We start from the raw sequence: 5,796 nt of genomic DNA, 5'->3' as shown, positions 1-5,796 counted from the left end.
GGCTGCCAGTCAAGGCGGGGCGGGGACAGGGGAGGGGACAGGGGCGGGCACAGGGGAGGGGACAGGGGCGGGACAGGGCCGGGGCGGGGACAGGGGAGGGGACACGGCTGGGGCGGGGACAGGGGAGGGAAAGGAGAGGGGACAGGACGAGGGGACAGGGGCGGGACAGGGGAGGGACAGGGGCGGGACAGGGGAGGGGTCGGTGGAAGCGGGAAGCCAGGGCGCAGTGACCGCGGGGGGTTCGGCAGGACGCAGGGCGTCACCCTTCTCTCCGCGTTTCCCGGAAGCGTCGCAGGAGAAGGTCCCCAGCCGCCCTGCGTCCTGGGAGGGACATGCGCGGCCCCGGACTCGGCGGCCCCGCAACGAGGCCCCTCGCTGACCACTTCGCAGAGATTATCAGACGGCGCGCACCCGGGGCCAGTATCCTTTCTTGAAGACTGCTTCTTAAGTAGGAAATTTTCCAACATCTGTTGTCAGAGGAAGTAAATATTTGTTAATTTTCCGTTAATTTTTTAAATGCCTGTCAGCGTCCTACTGAAAAGATGCGTTCTGGTTTACGTTTCATTTCACAAAACAGGTCACCATTTTAGTTTTGTTTTTGGTTTATACTGTCCCTGACACATAAACAGTAATGAAGTTTATGAATAATATGACAATTAGAAACTGTTTTCTTGAGCTCTTTCACACATAAAGGAACTTAAAAAAAAAGACTCAGTTCTAGTTCCACTTTCTGTGTTAATTTAATATTTTTTCCTTTTCTTTTTTCTTTATCAGGAGTTTGTTAAAGGGGTTTAAAAATAAAAGTTTTAAACACGCCCAGATAAAAACACAATAGGAAAATAGTATATTTTATTATAAACACCTGAGCGATCATGAATATTCATTGTCTACTGCCATACGGTGTCCAGAAAAGATCTATGTCATCATAAAACTTTACACTCTGCTGCCATCTGGTGGGATTTTGGGGAATAACACAGCAGCGCATCTCGTGAACAGTTCTCTCTGCTGCTATCACATGCATTTCAAATTAGCGCCCATGTGTATGTCATAAAATTTATTTTCTGTCATGGTGCAAGCGCGGGCATCTCCGGGGGCCGGGAGGCCAGGCTCGAAGTTTTGGGAATGCAGGCGACAGTGTTCCTGGTTACCGCTGTACCCCGCGGAACGTGCCCCTGATCCCGTCTGATCTTGGAAGCTAAGCAGGGTTGAGACCGCGAATACCGGGTGCCGTAGGCCTTTGCCGCCCCCTCCTTTTGTCGCCCTCCAGCCGGGGTGCCCCTGGATGCCCCGGGCCCTCGCTCACTTGCTCACTTGGTCGCTTGCTGTTCCGGGGGTCCCGGGGAGGCGACCGAGCTTAAGGGCTGCACCTAAGTCCATGCGCCCCGCGACATCGCCCGCCCCCACCTGCTCTCCTGCAGCCAGACCTGGGCCGCTTTCTCTCCACTCTGGACCCTTCGCTTCCTGGACTCCACGGGGGGAGGGGCGAGCCTCAAGGGCGGAGGGCACTGGGCGGAAGGTGAGGTTTCGGGGCGAAGCGTTGCCTGGTGGTGTGGCCGGTGTCTCCGCGTGGTTCCGGCCAGGTCACGCTCAGCCCCGCCGGGGAGCGCAGAGGAGGGGTGGATCTGGTTCAGGGCCAGGTCGAAACTTATCAGGGCTGCCCCTTCCCTGTTGCCCAGGTGGCCGAGAGATGGGCGAGGCACGCCTGGGCCGTGGTCCTGCCAAACGGCCAAGACGGGGAAGGCAAGTGGTCTGCGGCCCGGGCAGGTCCGGGATGCGAGAGCGCCCACCCAGTCCCTCCGCTCAGTCCCTCAAGGGCTGTGGTGGTGCCTTAGCGCGGCTGGCTCTCGCTCCAGCCACCTCTCTAGCGGAACCCCCAGCGCCCCCCCCCCCAAGGAGGAGGTACGGTGTAGTCGTGGGCGTCTCCAGCGGCCAGGAGGCCAGGCTCGGTCTCTTGGGGCGGCAGACGACAGGCTCTCCCGTCTAAGTCCCTACCACCCTGAATGCGCCCGAACTTGTCTGATCTTGGAAGCTAAGCAGGGTCGGGCCTGGTTATTCTATTACTTGGGTGGGAGACCGTCTGGGAAGGCCGGGTGCCGTAGGCTTTTGCCGCCCCCTCCTTTCGCCGCACTCTAGCCAGGTGGCCCCGGGATGCCCCTGGGCTCTGCTCACTCACTTGCCCGCTGTCTCTGTGGTCCGCCGCGGGCGGCCGAGCCCAAGGGCGTCTCCAATGGCCGCGGGCCCGCGCCCTCACCCGCCCTCACCTGCTCTCCTGCAGCCAGTCCCGGGCTGTTTCCTCTCCCCGCTCCAGGCCCTTTCCTTCCTGGGCTCCGTAGGACCGAGCCCCGGGGACCGCCGTCTCTAACACACGTTGGGAGTGTGCTCGCCTTCCCGGGACGCGGGACCAGCCACCCCCACCCGCCACGCCGCGTCCCGCCCAGCCCCGCCCCGCCAGAGGCCTCCAACCTCCTCCGACACGCTTCTCCCCGCCCTTCTCACCCGACAGCCAGGTGCCCTCGGCCCAAGCGCGAGGCCGGCCCGCACACCCGGGACGAGAAGCAGGACTGACCAACTGCGTCAGAAAGGCCGAGACACACGAGAGCGCGCACGCGTGTGCGGCAGAGAGCCTTCTTGCTCGCGACAGGCCGCAGCAAACAGCCACACGCACATACTCCAGGGAGCCTGTGCGTCTCGCCTGTCTGCGGTGGTACCTCGGGAGGACTCAAAGGACAACGAGACTCCCTGAGCCCCGACCTGTATCGGGGCATGGGATACAGGGGTGCCAAGGTTCCGGGAGTGCCGGGATCGCCGGGGTCCCGGGGATAAAAGAATTCTGGGGATCCGGGGTTACGGGGGTTCGAGGGGTTCCGCGGTTCCCCAGGGTTCCGCGGAGCAAGGGGTTCCCAGGGGTTCCGCCGACGAAGGGGTTCCGTCGACGAAGGGGTTCTCAGGGGTTCCGCGGACCAAGGGGTTCCCAGGGGTTCCGCGGACCAAGGGGTTCTCAGGGGTTCCGTCGACGAAGGGGTTCTCAGGGGTTCCGCGGAGCAGGGGTTCCCAGGGGTTCCGCGGCCCAAGGGGTTCCCAGGGGTTCCGCGGCCCAAGGGGTTCCCAGGGGTTCCGCGGACGAAGGGGTTCTCAGGGGTTCCGTCGACGAAGGGGTTCTCAGGGGTTCCGCGGACCAAGGGGTTCCCAGGGGTTCCGCGGACCCGGGTTTCCGCTTCTTGGGAATCGCACCAGAGTTTAGGGATTGAAATATTATTCCTAAGCCTCTGCTGCCGTCTCGTGGCCTTTTTGGGGAATAGCACCGAAGTTTAGGTATTGAAATATTATTCCGAAGCCTCTGCTGCCATCTCGTGGGCTCTCTGGGGAATAGCACCAGTGTTTAGGGATTGAAATATTATTTCAAAGCCTCTGCTGCCATCTCGTGGTCTTTTTGGGGAATAGCACCAGAGTTTAGGGATTGAAATATTATTCGTAAGTCTCTGCTGCCATCTCGTGGAATTGTTGAGAATAGCACCAGAGTTTAGGCATTGAGATATTCTTCCTAATCCTCTGCTGCCATCTCGTGGACTCTTCGGGAATAGCACCAGAGTTTGGGTATTGAAATATTATTCCTAAGCCTCTGCTGCCATCCCGTGGGCTTTTGGGGGAATAGCACCGAGTTTAAGTATTGAAATATCATTATTCCGAAGCCTCTGCTGTCATCCCGTGGGATTTTTGGGAATGGCAGCAGTGTGTCGACCATGAAATGTTTTTCCCCATCTTCTGCTGCCATCTCGTGGGCTTTTTGGGAATAGCACCAGAGTTTAGGTATTGAAATATTATTCCTAAGCGTCTGCTGCCATCTCTTGGGCTTTTTGGGAATAGCACCGTGTGTCGACCATGAAATGTTTTTCCCTATCTTCTGCTGCCATCTCGTGGGCTTTTGGGGAATAGCACCAGAGTTTAGGGATTGCAATATTATTCCTTATCGTCTGGTGCCATCTCGTGGAATTTCTGGGAATAGCACCCGAGCGATGGCCGTGAAATGTTATTCCCTATCCTCTGCTGCCATCTCGTGGACATTGTGAAAGTACTAGCGTATTCGTAAATTTTGTTTTCCGCAGCAATCCTGTGTGCATTTTGAGAATGACAGAGTGTAGACCACAATAAAAATAAATTTTCTGATGCCATCGGGTGTGTGTTTTATTATAAACACCTGAGCGATCATGAATATTCATTCTCTACTGCCATACGGTGTCCAGAAACGGTCGATGTCATCATAAAACTTTACACTCTGCTGCCATCTGGTGGGATTTGGGGGAATAACACAGCGGCGCATCTCGTGAACAGTTCTCTCTGCTGCTATCACATGCATTTCAAATTAGCGCCCACGTGTATGTCATAAAATTTATTTTCTGCCGTGGTGCAGGCGCGGGCGTCTCCGGGGGCCGGGAGGCCAGGCTCGAAGTTTTGGGAATGCAGGCGACAGTGTTCCTGGTTACGGCTGTGCCCCGCGGAACGTGCCTGATCCCGTCTGATCTCGGAAGCTAAGCAGGGTTGAGCCTGGTTAGTACTTAGATGGGAGACCGCGAATACCGGGTGCCGTAGGCCTTTGCCGCCCCCTCCTTTTGTCGCCCTCCAGCCGGGGTGCCCCTGGATGCCCCGGGCCCTCGCTCACTTGCTCACTTGGTCGCTTGCTGTTCCGGGGGTCCCGGGGAGGCGACCGAGCTTAAGGGCTGCACCAAAGTCCATGCGCCCCGCGACATCGCCCGCCCCCACCTGCTCTCCTGCAGCCAGACCTGGGCTGCTTTCTCTCCACTCTGGACCCTTCGCTTCCTGGACTCCACGGGGGGAGGGGCGAGCCTCAAGGGCGGAGGGCACTGGGCGGAAGGTGAGGTTTCGGGGCGAAGCGTTGCCTGGTGGTGTGGCCGGTGTCTCCGCGTGGTTCCGGCCAGGTCACGCTCAGCCCCGCCGGGGAGCGCAGAGGAGGGGTGGATCTGGTTCAGGGCCAGGTCGAAACTTATCAGGGCTGCACCTTCCCTGTTGCCCAGGTGGCCGAGAGATGGGCGAGGCACGCCTGGGCCGTGGTCCTGCCAAACGGCCAAGACGGGGAAGGCAAGTGGTCTGCGGCCTGGGCAGGTCCGGGATGCGAGAGCGCCCACCCAGTCCCTCCGCTCAGTCCCTCAAGGGCTGTGGTGGTGCCTTAGCGCGGCTGGCTCTCGCTCCAGCCACCTCTCTAGCGGAACCCCCAGCGCTCCCCCCAAGGAGGAGGTACGGTGTAGTCGTGGGCGTCTCCAGCGGCCAGGAGGCCAGGCTCTCGGTCTCTTGGGGCGGCAGACGACAGGCTCTCCCGTCTAAGTCCCTACCACCCTGAATGCGCCCGAACTTGTCTGATCTTGGAAGCTAAGCGGGGTCGGGCCTGGTTATTCTATTACTTGGGTGGGAGACCGTCTGGGAAGGCCGGGTGCCGTAGGCTTTTGCCGCCCCCTCCTTTTGCCGCACTCTAGCCAGGTGGCCCCGGGATGCCCCTGGGCTCTGCTCACTGACTTGGCCGCTGTCTCTGTGGTCCGCCGCGGGCGGCCGAGCCCAAGGGCGTCTCCAATGGCCGCGGGCCCGCGCCCTCACCCGCCCTCACCTGCTCTCCTGCAGCCAGTCCCGGGCTGTTTCCTCTCACCGCTCCAGGCCCTTTCCTTCCTGGGCTCCGTAGGACCGAGCCCCGGGGACCGCCGTCTCTAACACACGTTGGGAGTGTGCTCGCCTTCCCGGGACGCGGGACCAGCCACCCCCACCCGCCACGCCGCGTCCCGCCCAGCCCCG

At 59.9% G+C, this 5,796-nt stretch overlaps 2 pseudogenes; both read left to right on the top strand.

Annotated features, from left to right (window-relative positions):
- Positions 1-1,978: 1,978 nt before the first annotated feature.
- On the top strand, positions 1,979-2,102 carry LOC118612343 (annotated as a pseudogene).
- Positions 2,103-4,475: 2,373 nt separating this feature from the next.
- LOC118612331 lies at positions 4,476-4,590 on the top strand (annotated as a pseudogene).
- The last annotated feature ends 1,206 nt before the right edge of the window (positions 4,591-5,796 follow it).

This window comes from Rousettus aegyptiacus, unplaced genomic scaffold (genome assembly GCF_014176215.1).
Source record: "Rousettus aegyptiacus isolate mRouAeg1 unplaced genomic scaffold, mRouAeg1.p scaffold_m13_p_15, whole genome shotgun sequence".
Taxonomy (NCBI): Eukaryota; Metazoa; Chordata; class Mammalia; order Chiroptera; family Pteropodidae; genus Rousettus; species Rousettus aegyptiacus.
Note: the sequence above shows the minus strand (reverse complement) of the source record. Positions and strands in the feature narration are given on the sequence as shown.